Consider the following 17,672-nt stretch of genomic DNA (forward strand, 5'->3'; position numbering starts at 1 on the left):
ATTGTTGAACACAGGCTGTCTGTAGGTTGAATTCTGAATTTTGGCTACTGAAATTTGAGAAAAATAAATAGTTAGGATGCTTATAAAATTATGAAATTTGGTACAAATTATATTTGGGATGTTTAGGCTTCTGGGTTAAAATTTGGTGAATTTTAGACTTGTGGTTTATGAGATATAAATTGTTTTGCATGAGCTGTCTGAGTAAGGCTGATTTCTGCAAAAATTCAGATTTTGAAGGGTTGAATGAATGTTTTGATATCTCATGATATAGAGATTATTTGATGCTAAAATTTTTACTAATATTGTATAGGGATGTCTTGAATATATGGTTAAAATTTGGGATTTATCTAACGGTTAGATCATTATATATAAATTTGAATGCACAAGCTGCCAGATTGGGTATTAATGGGTTGTTGTGGATTTAAGATTTATGATAGGAGTTTAGTCCAATTTAAGGGGAAATGCTGTTGAATTTTTATTGGATATTTAATTTAGGAAAGTGAAGTTATAATTGATTATGATTATTATGGTTCTAGGAGAAATCTTGAAGAATAACAAGCTCAAGGTTGGTTTCAAAAAGGTTAGTGCTAATTCATCCTTAAAACTTTGTATATATATATATATATATATATATATATATATATATATATATATATATATATATATATCATGTGGAGTATGAAATGAGGGTGAAATTAAGAGAATTGAAACAAGTTTGCATGAATAAATTCCACCAATTTTGGCAGCCTTAGGATACATTAGGGTTTCATTGATTAGATTGAGTTATAGTTGTACATGGCTGCCATTGAACATAAATTAGATACTTTGATTCATTGATTGCATGTATATGGAGAATTGAAATGGTAGAGTTAGGGTTTGGGAACAAATTTGAAATTTTGTTGATGTAATGATAAAAGTGAGTTTTAATGGTCAATTAGTGACCATTTGGTTATGTGTAAACAAGAAATGAGGTGGTTTGATTAGTGGGAATTGCAGTTGGTGTGGCTGCCCATGGTGACCTGCAGAATTGGATATGAGTCTAGCAGGTTTGGGCAGCCATATCTTGAATTTTATGGGTCCAATTGGTACAAGGCCAAGTGGACATGAAACTAGACACATAATGGCACAACTTTGGTGAAGAAACCATGCCCATAAAACCAAACCAAGTGGACCAAAAGCTTGCTCAAATCCGGGTGACCTGCAGGCTGTTTCTGCAGAATGACCAAATGAACAGTGATTGTTCATTTGGCCATAACTCAATGTAGAAAGGTCCAATTGACCTGAAATTTTACCAGCAACAAGATAAGATATAGACCAACAACTTTCATGAAGAAACCTACCCCAAATTATGACCAGAACCTATCCAACAAGGGAGTTGCAGTCACTGTTCACTGCACTATAGATATGGTCAGTCCAGAAAAATTCCAATCCGGCCAGTTGTGGTTTTTGGACCATAACTTGAGCTACAAAATCCAAATGGAGTGATTCAAAAAAGAAAATTAAACTAGACAAAATAAGGAACAACTTTCATATTGATCATTTTGCCAAATTCCCCCTGCAAAAATGACTAATGGAACAGTAAAGATAAGGTATAAAAACTGAAAATTCTGCTCAATTAACTTTAAACTTATAAATGGTATTGGCAACCAATACCAACAAATTTTGAATGCAAAATGTGTTATGTTGGGAATATTAAAACCAATGTACCTATTGTCTATGCAAAAGTCAACATTTTAGTTGACTAATGAAATGAATAGTAATATTCAAACTTGAAATTCAAAAATTGTGAAACTTAAAAGTGCAAAATGCCCTAGTAGGCCTAATGTGATTGGTTTGGATAGGTTGGCATGCCAATAGGGTTTTGATAGCAGTACTGCGTATGATGTATGGCTTCATTGCCATTCTGTGATGTGATAGCCTATGGCTATACTGATTATGATGTTTTACTTGACTTTATGCTTTATTGCTCTTATGGCTTATTAGCTATTCTGTTTGCACACCGGGAGACACATTGTGACCGATGGTGTGACGGCCCAAGGTACCTGGTACCCAGTGCTAGTTTACCCGTTTATCCAGTCCGGTCAATTTGTATAGGTTACTTGGGCATGAAAAAGTATAACTGTAATTGAACTGATTATTAAAGAAATACAAAAATTAAATATCAGGAATGATTACAATAAAATACAAAGAAGCTCAAGATCATGAAGAAAATAATTAACAAAATGCATGAAGAAGTTAATATCATAAAACATAATTAGCCCTCGACTAAACAATAAGTTAGTAATTATTCATTTCTTATGAACACAATAGCTAGGAAATTATTATTTTTATTTGCATAATATATTTTCTTGTATTATTGGCACCACTAAGCTTTATGCTTAACGCGTCGCTTTTGCAACGCGTAGGTACTGAAGATTTGGATAGAGGGCCCAGTAGACCACAGATTGGGTAAGGCCGTTCACAGTTCTGCATAGTGTCCGTGTCACCTCACAGACTACAGTGCATTCGTAGGACACTAGGTCCCATTTTGTATTTTATGATTTTTGTAAATTTTATAATTAAACTCTTATTTTATCATGTGTATTTCAAACAAATGTAATATAATTTTGTATTAATGTAAGTACTTGTAATTTGTGATTATAAATAACATATGAGAATTTATTTATGATTTGAGTCTAATGATGATGTGAAATGAATGAATGACAAATAGAGGAATTGTTAAGAAATTGTTGTAAATTGATGTGACACAAATGGAGCTTGGGAATGATTGGAAATTATTGGAAGTGTTTTTAAACAGGTTCAGAAGAACTGTTTTTCCACTTACTGCACTCACGGATTTTCTATAAAAATTGCGTAAAAATTTAGATTTATAAAAAATTGTAAACAAATGATTTAAAAGGGATAAATTGTAATAGAACTATGAATTGGTGCTCCGGCACACTGAGTGACATAACTTGCTCGGCTACACTATAGTCGGGTAAGGGGTGTCACATAAGTGAAAGAGCTAACACATTTGAATTATTAGGAATTTCTATAAAAATTTTGGCGGAGTGCCCTTTGTATTTTGAATAAAACAGTTCTTCAGAAAACCTGTAAAAAGCACTTCAAATATGTTTCTCAATCTCAAACTCCAAAATGTAATCAACACAATATATTTATCAACTCAAATCCACAATAGCTTTTCAATATTTCCAAAGGATGAGATAAAAGAAATATAGTACAAATTTTTACAAGTCAAAATAACTCATAATTATTTAACAACTTCAATGTACAATTTCAATTTACAGCTGCTCAAAACCAAGAACAATATATACATATAGTGAACATACATTACAGTACAAAGTGCAAAATGTGCTATACTCAATATACCCGATGATCTCTCGCTGAATGCACTAGTAGCCTAGTCTACTACCCTGTCCGTCTGTCTACCTGCAACAACAATGAAAAGTTATCGCTGAGACAATGTCTCAGTAGTGCACAACATTAACCAAATAAAATTTTAAATCACAAATGATAAGTCATATAAAGAGTGGATACTTAAACCATAATTAAATTCAAGACAATGAGTGTCATAAAGCATTTAAACTCCATTTCACAATATCACAATGAATCTCAATAATCAAATCATGGTTAAATTCAAAAGACAGTGGATGTCAATAAGAATTTAAAGTCCATTTCACAATATCACAATGAATCTCAATAAATCACACACAGCCTCATCATGTTCCAAAGTTCAATTCGTCCCAAGAGCTGATGGCTAATGAGGTATTCAATTCGTCCCAATAGCTGATGGCTAATGAGGAATAACATAGCTAGCTAGCAAAAATATGAGTACTCATTCTATTCGTCCTCAACAGGCACACACCTCAACACTTCAGCCAGAGAGGGAATTCAATTCATCCCACTAGACAAGCTAGCGAGGAATACGATCAATATACATGATAGCTGTGGTTTCAAACCATTTACAATGCTTTTCAATCAATAAGTATCCATCAAATATCATTCAAACAATTTTTCACAGTTTCAAACCATTTACAATGCTTTTCAAGCAATAAGTATCCATTCAAACACATTTCCATAATTGAAAACAATAATATAAAAATAGTCATAATTTATTTCAATTGAAAAATTCAAAAGAAATAACTGTTGTGCACAAACCTCTGATTACTGTCTCCTGGCCTTGACTCAGTGTTTCCTTCCCTTTCCCTGAGTCTTTGCTAACTGAGAAACACAATTTGAAGTGTTTCAGTACTCATTTAAATTGTCTCTAACGATAATGCTTGATAATTAATTCACTGAATTCTATTATTTGTTTAGTCAACCTAATATGTCGACCCTCGATGCGTTCTAGGTAAATTAGGTTTTAATGTTACCAATATGTCACATTCAATAGTCTTTTAGGGTTGGTACATGTTACCAAATTCATTTCCATGTATTTTGCATTTTATTGCAATTTGCTGGATTCCGAGATACTAGTTTGACTTAGCCGGACGACCTAGTTCCCTCAGTTTTCGGGTTTCGGTCAAAACTACAAACTTGTAGATCTATGTCTTATTGCACGCGGGGCAAAATTTCAGGTCATTCTGAGTTATGTAGACCAAGTTATGGTCATTTTACTATTGCTGGTCAAAATGCATCAAGATTGGTCACTTTAGGTTATTTTAGGTCATTTTAGGTTCGGCCAGTTTTTGGACCCGAATTGTGCAAGCTGTTTGACTTGCTTATGGTCATTTCTGGGCTTTGGTGTCTTCACAAGACTTGTAGATATATGTCTTAACTATTCATGGTTAAAATTTCAGGTCAATTAGACCTGTTTTGAGTGAGTTATGGCCTAAACACTAACTGCTGGCCAAATGGTTAATTTTCAGGCTTTAATTGCACTAATCCGGATTTGGTCACTTTTCAAGTTACCTTACAAGCGGAATTTTGGTAAGCTTCCTTCATGAAAGTTGGCACATTTTGTGCCTAATTTCACCTCCAATTGGTCTCATACCAATTGGAGTTACACACTTAAGGTTCTAGCCCTAAAACATAAACTGCCCTATTACATTTCATTCATTACTCATCAAGGTCACTTTTAACACTTATCAAACTAAGCATTCATGCCAATTCTGGTTTGTACCCTAACCTAAATACATTTCACAACATATTGTTAGTCATTTTGGCAGCTGATAATCACACTCAACATGCACCATTTAGCACAGAATTTTCAAGCTCAAATTACAACAATTCAATCACTTAACCTAGCTCATTTACATGTCCAACCTCACACCATCATACATATACCCAAGCTGCCATAACAACTATCACAATTCAATTTTAATATTCCATAAACCAAACATGAAATAACATCCTTATGGTTCACCAAACCAAGCTGCCGATTCATACATTACAATCCATTAATTCCCAAGCTTCCAAATTCAAGCACACATTCACATATACTAAGTATACATCACCCAAATTAATTCCTACACACATAAACATTAAATCAACCCTTTAATCTACCATTTACAAGCAAGAATAAACTGTCCTCAAGGAGTTTCCATGGCTGCCAAGAATACACATCTCCCTTTAAACATCAAACCTCAAAATTCTCTCCACAATTCAAGTACCCATAACATCCTTACAAACTTTAATGAAACAATAATCAAAAACATAAACTTACTACTTTGGAAATTCTTCAAAACCTCACCAAAACTTCTTAAAATTGCTATCAAACTCTTCCTTGCAAGGTGAGGATCAACTTTAATGAAGACAAGTGTGGGAAAAGATGGCTTGATCATGGAGTTGTAATGGCTTGAAGGTGGGCGGCCATGGGAGAAGTTTGAGAGCTTTCATGCGGCTAATGGGACTTTTTAAGTGAAAAAGATGAATTGCAGATTTTTTAGTGGATATTTCTGTCCACTTATGATATAATATGTTGTATAATGGTCCACTAACATAGTTTAATAATAAATAATTGTTAAACTTACCATATTCCTACATTAAGTCCCTAATTTTTGCTAATTGAATTAGGTACTACTAATTTAATTTTTCATGACATTTTACAAATATAATATCATGTATTTTTAATGAAAATTTAGGTCTAAAGAAAACTCAGGGTGTCAAATGACCACAATGCCCCTGTTTGGATTGCATTCCCGATTTTTCGGTAACACCGGGTTTTGTCTGTTTTTCGATTTCTCACTTTTCTTTGTAGTAATTAATTAATTTTTCTTTGATATTTCTAATGGCATTTATAATTCAATAGGTGTCTATTTAAGTCCTAAAAATATTTTCCAGGGTTCCCGGTGCGATCACATTCAATAGTCTTCTAGGGCTTGTCAACGGTCCACGCCACGACTTCTCGGTGCGGTCACCCATCGCTAGGGTTCTCGGCTCGTTTAACTTTGTTACATTTATTTGCTATTATTTTTCCTTTGTTTTTCTTGTATTTTCTTTTCTTGTATTTCATTATTTTATGTCTCCTCACTCATATCTAAGTGTAGTTCTAGGCATCCTAGCTGTCCGGAACAGTGGTCACTGGAACAGTAGAACGCACTACCGAACTTAGGGATGTTACAATTCTCTCCCCCTTAAAATAAATTTCGTCTCAAAATTTTACCTGACATTAGTCTCTGAACAGCTGTGGGTGCTGTCTCCTCATATCCTCTTCACGTTCCCAAGTAGCTTCCTGGCCTAAATGATGGTTCCACAGCACTTTAACCAGGTGTATCTGTTTGCTCATCAGCTGCTTCGCCTCATATGCCAGAATTTCTATGGGTTCTTCCTCATAGGAGAGGTCTGGATTTACCTCAATCTCTTCAACTGATAGTATATGAGAAGGGTCTGATCTGTACCTCCTTAACATGGACACATGGAAGACACTGTGTATCCTTGCTAACTCCGGAGGTAATGCCAACCGATATGCCAGAGGACCCACTCTTTCCAGAACCTCGTATGGTCCGATGAAAAGAGGACTCAGTTTCCCCTTTCTGCCAAATCTCATAATCCTCTTCCAAGGAGAAACTTTGAGCAATGCCTTATCACCCACTGCATATTCAATATCTCTTCTTTTCAGATTAACATAGGACTTCTGACGGTCTGATGCAGCCTTTAGTCTATCTCTGATCAATCTGATCTTTTCCTCTGTTTGCTGAACAATTTCTGGCCCAATCATCTTTCTTTCACCTATTTCATCCCAACTGTCGCAAGGGATTTTGCGATCGCATGGACGATCACTCACCGAAGTGGGAAAAATGAGGAGTCGCCACCTTAGTTTTGAGGGAAAACTAAAGAAAACCATTTGGGAAAATAAATTAAAAATGAAACCACTTCAAAACAGAGATTCTAGGTTCGGGGTCCGTAAACGGGTGGGGAAGGTGTTAGGCACCCCACCTCGTCCCTTAATAAGGGTAAGTAGATTTAATTTTGCGTTCTTTATAAATTAGTTAAGAGGGCTCGGATGGGAATGTTAATCCTTTTTTTCAAAAGGAAATTTTGATCTTTCACTAAATTCGGATCACTCAGATACACAAGTAAATGAGACCTCCTTAGTGAATTGACGTTACAAATTTTTAGTTCTGAGATTATTTTGCGTACGGGTTAAGATTTGGTGTGAGAATCGGATAAGAACTCTCCTCCAATCTCTTTTAAGTTATTTATTGAAATTTTGGAGGGAGATCGGATAAGAACCCTCCTCCGATCTCCTCTAGACGTTTATTAAAACTTTTAAATTGAAACCGGATAAGAACTCTCCTCCGATCTCTTTTTAACGTTTATTAAAATTTTGAGGGGAGATCGGATAAGAACCCTCCTCTGATCTCCTCTAGACGTTTATTAAAATTTTTGAGTTGAGATCGGATAAGAACTCTCCTCCGATCCCTATTTAATGTTTATTAAAATTTTGAGTTGAGACCGGATAAGAACTCTCCTCCGATCTCTTTCAGATTGACAGGAGCCTGAAAAGGACTTTTCCGATCTCCCGAATTTTAATTTTAGCTACATATTATAAGAGCCTAAAACTAAGACCTTCCATGTGGTCATTTTACCAATACCTATTAATGACCGATCTATTCTGTTTCGTTTACTTTGTTTTTATTCCACTTTATAGCATCTTGCCAAATTGTTGTTTACATCAGCCTAATGATTTGGCTATTTTCCTGACGCGTTATTTAGGTTCTCTCTTTAAAAGAGACCCCTAAGTTGCAGTTACCTACGTTTTGCCTGACCATTTACACGCTACTAGGAACCAGGAAAACTTGCATGACGAAGATTAATAAAATGACGGACTAATCACTAAAGAGATAACTCGAGAGTAACATTCTTTTGGGTCCTTTTGCACAAAATGAACTTGGAGAAAATCACATACGTAAGAAGAAACAAAGAAAGTGTGAAAAAGAAATGTAAACACTTAGTAAAACAGCAATATGAGCTCTTACCTGTGAGGAGCCAAATCTACTGAAAAAGCTACGGGGTGGCAAATAGAGATAAGATAGTGGACTGATTAGCCTGAGAGCTGATGTTCGTAGGGAAGTGAAGGGAGCTCAGCTAAAATATAATCAGATTAAGATAAAAGCCGAGTGGGATGAAGTTTAGCTTAGACAGTGGGAATGAAAACAGAGATGATAAAGGGCTGAAAGTGAGGGTGTGACCAGATAATGAACAAACTGGAAATGTAGAGTTCCGATTCAGATCCTTTTCAAGAAACACTTCAGAAAACTAGTTTCAAAAGTTTTTCCAATCAACACTTCAAAGTAGCGGAATAACAAACTAAATGAAGTTTTCAGAGTTCTTCCGCTATAATAACAGCCTCTTCTTTTTGTCCGTCCGTCCCCTGAACAGTTTTTTTCACGCAGGTATTTATAGGAATCGGGCGCTCCCCGTGAAGGGTCAGGATTTATTTTGAGGGAGATGGAGGGTCAAGATTTCGAAGGACATGATCGGATGTCCAGGAATTAAAGAGAATCAAAATGAATGGCTGAGATCCCTCTTCAGAACGTTTGTCCTTTTCTTCTTTCAATCTGACGGTCCCAGATCTTCTTGTCCGGAACGATCTAAGGGCTAAGAGCGAAAGACGCTGGTATTGTCGTCTTCTCTCTTGATCCAAGGGTTCCGGGTTTATCCTTACAAGTGAGATCAACGGTGGGGATTGGGATGTACAGGACTGTCATGACATACCCTGGCACCTGTCAGCATTGCGGGCGATTCTTAGGCGTGCGGTGGAGATCTCGCCTGCAACTCTTTAACTACCTCGGCTCTGATTCTGACAACGGTTATTTTTGTCTTCCGATCCTTCCTCTTTCTGATCTCTTTCACATGTTCTTTCCGATCTTTCATGCTGGTCTCCCATCTTTCGATCTATTATTCCGATCTTTCCCTTCCTTAGGTCCAGTCTGGTCAAAGCATTAATTGCCCCTCGATTCCGTAAGCGTTAAGCCGCTTTCTGCTCAAAGAATAAATGCTCATTTTCCCTATATATACCCTCGCTGATGAGACATTTCCTTCATCTGATTTTCCTCTCTTCCTTCTTACTTTTCCTGTTCTAGCTACTCCGGTGGAAGTTCCGGCCATGATGGTGGTTTTTGATCCCTTTCTGATGAGCTTCTTTAACCACCGGCTGAAAATTTACGATCCCGGTGATCGCATAACCCTAACTGACGATGGTGAGAGAACTGGATTTGACCGATCTGTATTGCAGACCTCGGTTGTACCGATCTCGAGTCGCTCCACTGAGTTCATTCGGCTTCTCATCACATTGAGTGTTCCGACAGCGGCTTTCCTCCACATTGGGTGTTCCGACAGCGCCTCGGTTCTGGTCGGTGACACCCCTTTGGATCAGTCACAATGTGACATTCCGATCCCTAGAGATCGCCCAAATGATGTATTTTATTTTCAATGCAATCCGATCTCTAGAGATCACAGAAATGATGTAATCCAATTTTAGTGTAATCCAATCCCTAGAGATCGCCCAAATGATGTAATCCGATCTTTTGAAAATAAAGACTTTATTTTGTCGATTATCATCTTATTATTTTTGCATTGATTATTTTCCGATCTCTAATGTGATTATCCGATCTGGTTCTTTACCTGAATGACACTTAACTGATCCTTTATTCAAAATATTTAACTTATTATGCCGATCTCCAATTGACCGATCTCGGAACATTCGAATATTTGAGAGAAGTGTCAGAACAACTGTCGAGTCCCACCAATCGATGCGTTGCCTAGAACCTCGCGAGCATTAAATGCTCGGACTAGTATAAATAGGGGTGGGAGGGTTAGCCAGTTGTTCTCTCATTCCATTTTCAATCCCCTGCTCACAACTTTGAAGTTCTCTCATTTTCTCAAGTTCTTCCGACGCCGATCAGACTCCGGTAAGGGCTTTGATCTTCTTTTTTAGTTTAAGTTCTTTATTCCTTTTGAAAATGAGCGGTGCCGAAGGTCAGAGAGCGGCGAGCCCTCCTTCCATTCAGTTCTCATGGTCGTTCGATGAAGAAGAGGTAATCGGGCCAAGCACGCAACCTGAACCCCCTAGGGTCTCTGCTCCAGCTCGGGGGCGGGTTATACCATCAAGGCGTGCACCTGTTTCAGGGAGGGAGACTCTCCCTATAGATGAGCTACCGTCGGTTCTTCGAGTATCCGATCTGCAATCGTTTAGTCAAGAATACAACATTCGCCCGATTAAATGCACGAGCTAATCAAGTGCCACGGCGATCTTCGTGTCGATCACTCCTTTGAAGAGAACGACATGGTTATGGTGTACGAGGAACAGTTAAAGGCCGGTCTTCGGTTCCCTCTAGATGACTTCTATAAGGAGGTCCTAAAACTTCACCGAGCGTGCATTGCTCAAATTCACCCTAACTCATGGCGGATCTTGATAGCCTTCCGAGGTCTATGCCGAGCTAAGGGAATCAGACCTACGGCTAAGGTGTTCGCCGAACTGCACAGACTAACTCGCCGAAAGGATGACGAACACTGGTTCTTTCAGGCGAAGCCTCATTGCGGGCTCTTTTCCGATTTGCCCTCATCCCTTAAGAATTGGAAGAACCGTTTCTTCATTCTGAGGAGCAAAGATCCGAGCTGCTTTGAGGACTTCCCCCGTAGCTGGTGGTATCAGGGGCCTTTGCTTCCAAAGCATATTACCCTGAACCAGGAGGAAAGCTTGATAGTGATGGATCTGAAGAGTCTGGCCGCCACTCAAAAGTATTCTTGTTTGGATGCGGTGACTGTCGAGTTGCACCATTGGACTATTCAACTGCTCACCGGCCAAGACCGCGAACTTCCGCTCTCTGACCTCGGCATTGGTATTTTCTATATCTCAGCTCTCAGGACCTTAGCGATCTCACTGACCTTTTCTTTGTGCAGGTATGGCGGGTGGTGAGGGTTCTAGGAAACGGAAGAAGGACAAAGAGATCTCCCGGAAAATAAAAGAGATGAAGCGTTCGGAAATGCTTCGAACACCTGGTCATGAATCTGGGGAAGTACAAGGGGACCTGCCTCAACCTTCGACCGCCATCAAGGCCGTCCGATCTCCTCCTAGATTGGAAGAGCAACCTCCGGCTCTTCCGGTTGTTCCAAGCACAGAAAGGGGTCCTTCTCAATCTTCTGGGAGGACCTCTTCTCGTGGCGCTCAAAAGCTAGTCGAGTCCCTGAAGAATAACCGGACTGTTCGGGAGAACCCCGGTTTTGCCCAAGTCTTGGGGTCTTCCATCTTTCTTCGGGAGGATCGGGACAGGCTATCCTCGAACAGCCTTGATGATATCTTGACTCAATCCATGAGCCTGAATGTGGAGGAATCAGACCATGGTTTGGGAAAAGGTTCAGCGTCTGGGTAAGGAGATCGGGAAGAAAAATCAGGAAGTGGCTTCCCTCCGATCCCAACTCTCATCCGCTCAAGATTATATATCTCAAGTTGAGGGGCAGGCGAAGTTTTATGAGGACAGGGTGGCCGAACTGAATCTTGTTCTGGCTGAAAGGAATCGGGTTCTCGAAGAAGTCCAGGCGCTACAGGCCAACGAAGCTGCTCAGGTCGCCCAACTCATCGAAGAGCTTAAAGAGAAAGACGGGGAGCTTAAGGAGAAAGATGAAGAGATGGTGACGGGAATCGCCGAGGCCTACGTGAATGCTCACAAGGACCTCTTGGTCGAACTCCAGAAACGTTACCCAGGGGAGGACTTTTCTTGGATGGCTGACCTGGCTCCTGAGGGCGACGATGAGGACAGTGAGGAGGAAGCCGAGGGTGAGAGAGAGGGTGAGCAAAATGTAAATCAGGCTGGGGGTGACCCTCCAGCTGAATAGCTTGTATAAAAATGAAATGAAATGGGCTCTCTTTTGTTCAATGAATGGATGTGATTGGAAAATCTCTAAATTGCCTAAGTATTTGATTGTATGAGCATAGCGAAACAAGAACTAAATGCAATTATTAATCTAAGTATAAGAGATCGGAAAGCACAATAAGCATGAGATCGGTGGGGAAGAAATGCTGAATGGGACTTGATTAAAATTGAAAATTTAACTTAAACACTTAAGATTGGAATCCTTATTAAACCAAACCAAAACCTTAACTCTTAAACTTTCGAATGGGAGATCGGCAATAAAACTGGTAGGAAAAGATCTAGTGCCAGTTCATTTATCAGGAATATACTTGACGGGTCCTGAGTTTCGACAATGGGTTTGAGAGATCGGTAAGCGATAGACTGGTAAAGCTTTGACTGATGCGAGAACTTAACAATTTGATTTAATTCTTTGCGGGGAGAGATCGGAATTGTGACAGCCTATCAAAGAGGGATCGGAAATGTGATTAGCTGTCCGAAGGAGGCTTAGTACCGGGGATCGGTTTCAAAGTTTTATTGATTTTGGGAATCGGCCAAAATATGGTGTCGACACCAACATAAGGGAGTTCTGCACTTTCTGCCATACAAAGCTTGATATGGAGGCATCGCAATGCTTGATTGGTAGCTGTTGTTATAAGCAAACTCAATCAAAGGCAAGTGTGTATCCCAACTACCTTCAAAATCAATCACACAAACCCATAGCATATCCTCTAATATCTGAATTACCCTTTCAGACTGGCCATCTGTCTGTGGGTGGAATGCAGTGCTGAAGTTCAATCTAGTTCCTAGGGCTCTTTGAAGACTACCCAGAACCTAGAAGTGAACCTAGGATCTCTGTCAGGCACAATTGTTACTGGCACTCCATGCAGTTTTACAATCTCATATATGTATAATTTGGCCAATCTTTCTAAGCTATAGTCCATCTGAACTGGCAAAAAGTGAGCAGACATGGTCAGTCTGTCAACTATAACCCATATTGCATCATAACTATTCTGTGTCCTTGGAAGTCTCGTAATAAAATCCATAGTTATCCGTTCCCATTTCCACTCTGGTACTGGCAATGGATGTAACAAACCAGCTGGAACTTGATGTTCTGCCTTTACTTGCTGGCAAGTTAGGCATTTGGAAACAAATTCAGCTATATCCCTTTTCATACCCATCCACTAGTAATGCTCTTTCAACCCTCTGTACATTTTAGTTCCACCAGGGTGCATAGCAAAAGGAGACTCATGTGCTTTCTTCATAATGATCTGTCTTAATTCAGCATCATTAGGAATGTACATTCTGCCCTGATGTAGCAATAAACCATCATCTTTCACAAAAAATTCAGGTTTTTTGCCCTGCTGGACTTCTTTCAGTAGCTTCTGATATTTAACATCACTCTGAGCAGCCATTCTGATCTGATCAATCAACACTGGCTGTACATGCCATGTAACTACTATCTGTCCCTCATCATCAATCTCTACACTGGCATGCTGTGCTTTCAATTCATATACCATGGACAAGGGAGAAACTCTGAGACTTGCCATAGCCTTGTGACTTAAGGCGTCAGCCACCACATTGGCTTTCCCTGGCTGATAGTCTATTAAGCAATCATAATCTTTAATGAGTTATAACCATCTCCTCTGCCTCAAATTCAATTCCTTCTGGGTGCCTAAGTACTTCAAGCTCTTGTGATCTGTGTAAATGTAGCATTTCTCCCCATACAAATAGTGTCTCCAGATCTTTAGAGCAAAAATAATAGCTGCTAGCTCCAAATCATGTGTTGGGTAGTTCCTCTCATGCGGTTTCAGCTGGCGTGATGCATAAGCAATGACATTCCGATCTTGCATTAGTACACAGCCTAACCCATTGTGAGAAGCATCACTATAAACTGTGTATTCTTTACCCAGAATAGGTAAAGTGAGGACTGGAGCTTCAGTCAAACACCTCTTCAACTCATCAAAACTCTGCTGGCATTTATCAGTCCACTAAAATTTTACATCTTTTCGAAGTAACTTGGTCAGTGGAGAAGATAACATAGAAAACCCTTTCACAAACCGACGATAATATCCAGCTAAACCCTGAAAACTGTGAATTTCTGTGATATTCCTGGGCGGCTTCCAATTAAGGATAGCTTCTACCGTGCTGGAATCTACCTTGATCCCTTCAGCTGACACAACATGTCCTAAAAAGGAGATTTCTCTCAGCCAAAATTCACATTTCGATAATTTGGCGTATAGCTATTTCTCCCTTAAGGTCTGCAGTATAATCCGCAGATGTCTGTCATGCTCCTCTGCATTCCTCGAATATATCAAAATGTCATCAATAAACACCACCACAAATTGATCAGGATATGGTCTGAAGATAGTGTTCATCAAATCCATAAAAGTAGCTGGAGCATTTGTTAACCCGAATGGCATTACTAGAAACTCATAGTGGCCATACCGAGTTCTGAAAGCAGTTTCTGGAATACTCTGCTCTTGCACCTTCAACTGATAATAACCAGATCGCAAATCAATTTTGGGGAATACAGCTGCACCCTTCAACTGATCAAACAGATCATCGATGCGAGGCAATGGATATCTATTCTTTATTGTCACCTTATTCAACTGCCGGTAATCAATACATAAGCAGAGGGTGCCATCTTTCTTCTTAACAAACAATACTGGCGCTCCCTAAGGTGACACACTAGGGCGGATGAAGCCCTTTTCAAGTAGTTCTTGCAACTGTTCCTTCAACTCCTTCAACTCTGCTGGTGCCATTCTGTATGGTGTTATGGAGATTGGATCCACACCAAGCATAACATTAATTTCAAACTGCACTTCTCTTTCCGGAGGTAATCCTGGCAATTCATCAGGAAACACATCTGGAAAGTCACATACAGTGGGGATGTCCTTCAGAGCTAGACTATCCACTTGGGTGTCTATCACATGTACCAAGTACGCTTCACACCCCTTTCTGATCATTTTTCTGGCTAGTGTAGCCAAAATGATGTTTGATGGCAATAGTTGCCTCTCCCCATGTATTACCACATCACTGCATCGAGGAGACTAAAAGTAGTATCTTGATCTACTGATCAATCATGGCGTGATGCCTGGCTAACTAATCCATGCCCAAGATGATATCATAATCTCTGAAGGGCATTTCAATGAAATCAGACAGAAAAGTTTGTCCTTGGATCACCAAAGAACAATCCTTATACATTCTATTAACCCTGACCTCTTGTCCTAACGGACTTGCTACTTGCACCTCAAAGTCCATTTTTATACATGGAACAGCAATGCAATCAATGATGCTAGCACTTACATAAGAATGGGTAGAACCCGGATCAAATAACACAAACACATCTTGATTAAAAGTTGAGAAGGTACCAGCCACAACATCAGATGTCTCGGCTTCTTCTCTCTGTCTCATTGCATAGATTCTGACTGGAGCACTGTCATGCTTTGATTGTTTCACTGTGCCTTGGCTGCCTACTGGGCTACCTCTACCCCTGCCTCTACCTCTGCTGGGTGGTTATGAACTTCTGGTGACAGGGCTCTGAACTGACCCTTCTGTAGTAGTAGGAGGTGGTCTAACTCTGCGACTACTGGTGCAGTCCTTAGCAAAGTGTCATGTGCCTCCACAGTTATAACAGGCTCCAATAGCCTTATAGCATATCCCACCATGATTTCTTCCACAAGTTTCACATTGGCGGGGAGGGTAGGAACCTTTGGTACTCTGCTGACCAGATAGAGGAGGCTTCTGTCCTGAATATCTTCCCCTACCAGACTTCTTGCCACCTCTGTTGTGTCCCCCATGGTTCTTCCTCTTTCCAGTAGGACCACTGGGACTTTGTTCTACTGATTTTCCCTCTTTCTCTGTCTTCTTTGATTTCTTTTTCTCAGGAGCTGCTTCAGATTCAATTCTTTCTAACTCTAGGGCTTGAGAAATAAGTTCAGAGAAGTTAGTGTGTTTGAATCCGACCACTTGTAATCTGATACTAGGCTTCAAGCCGGTTTCAAACCTCTTGCATCTCTCCCTGTTGGTAGCAAGTATTCTTACTGCATAATGGCTCAGCTGGGAAAATTCCCTTTCATATTCAGCCACTAATCTACTCCCCTGTTTCAGACATAGGAACTCTTGTAGCTTCTGGTCCACATAAGCATCAGGGACATATTTTTGTCTGAATTCCCTGAGAAATTCATTCCATGTTAGCACTGCAGGTTCTACCAGACTGTGGGGAATGGTTTTCCGCCAGTCATAAGCATCCCCCTGTAGCAAAGATACTGAGTATTCAAATCTGATCTCCTCTGTGCAGTGCAGTTTCTTGAATACCCTATCCATCCTCTCTAACCACTGTTCTTCCTCTAGAGGATCTACTGTCCCCATGAACTTTGTAGCCCCATATTTCATCAATTTGTCATACTGTCTAACAGAAGACTGTGGTTGTACCACTGGTATCTGTATTGGGACTTAAGTAGGCACATTACCAGCCATTTATTGGAACATTGCAGCTATCTCTTTGGCGAATCGAGCAGAAAGCTGCGATGCTGCGAGGGCTAGTCTTCTTTGAACCACTGACATTGTGTAGGGCTGGGGCATCCCTTTGCACCTCAGCCTCTATTGATTGATCGACTGAACGATCACCCTCTTCCATAGTCAATGTGAGGATCTTAGACCTCCTGAACAAATAACACAAGGAGATTTCCTCCCGTTAGTGCATATTTATAATGTAATGTACTGTATGTATCAAATAATGATATTGAGCAGCTGTACTATGAAGAAAGAATATTCAAGTAACAGGTGAAAACAGAATTTTAAAAAACTAGCTCTCATACCACTAAAACATGTCACACCCTACCCCTCTGTAAGGCATAACATGATCCCGTAGTATACCTAATGAATTACTAACTTCGTCTACTGATAACCCATTAAATACACTTCAAGGGATTTTAAAACTTTTCTTACTTCTTTTTACAGTGGTGAGCACTATTTATAGGTGTTAAAAATTTTTTTGAACTTAAGTGAAAGAGCTAACACATTTGAATTATTAGGAATTTCTGTAAAAATTTTGGCGGAGTGCCTTTTGTATTTTGAATAAAATAGTTCTTCAGAAAACCTATAAAAAGCACTTCAAATATGTTTCTCAATCTCAAACTCCAAAATTTAATCAACACAATATATTTATCAACTCAAATCCACAATAGCTTTTCAGTATTTCCAAAGGATGAGATAAAAGAAATATAGAAGAAATTTTTACAAGTCAAAATAACTCATAATTATTTTATAACTTCAATGTACAATTTTAATTTACAGCTGCTCAAAACCAAGAATAATATATACATACAGTGAACATAAATTATAGTACAAAGTGCAAAATGTGCTATACTCAAT

Source organism: Hevea brasiliensis, chromosome 2 (assembly GCF_030052815.1).
Source record: "Hevea brasiliensis isolate MT/VB/25A 57/8 chromosome 2, ASM3005281v1, whole genome shotgun sequence".
In the NCBI taxonomy this organism is placed as follows: Eukaryota; Viridiplantae; Streptophyta; class Magnoliopsida; order Malpighiales; family Euphorbiaceae; genus Hevea; species Hevea brasiliensis.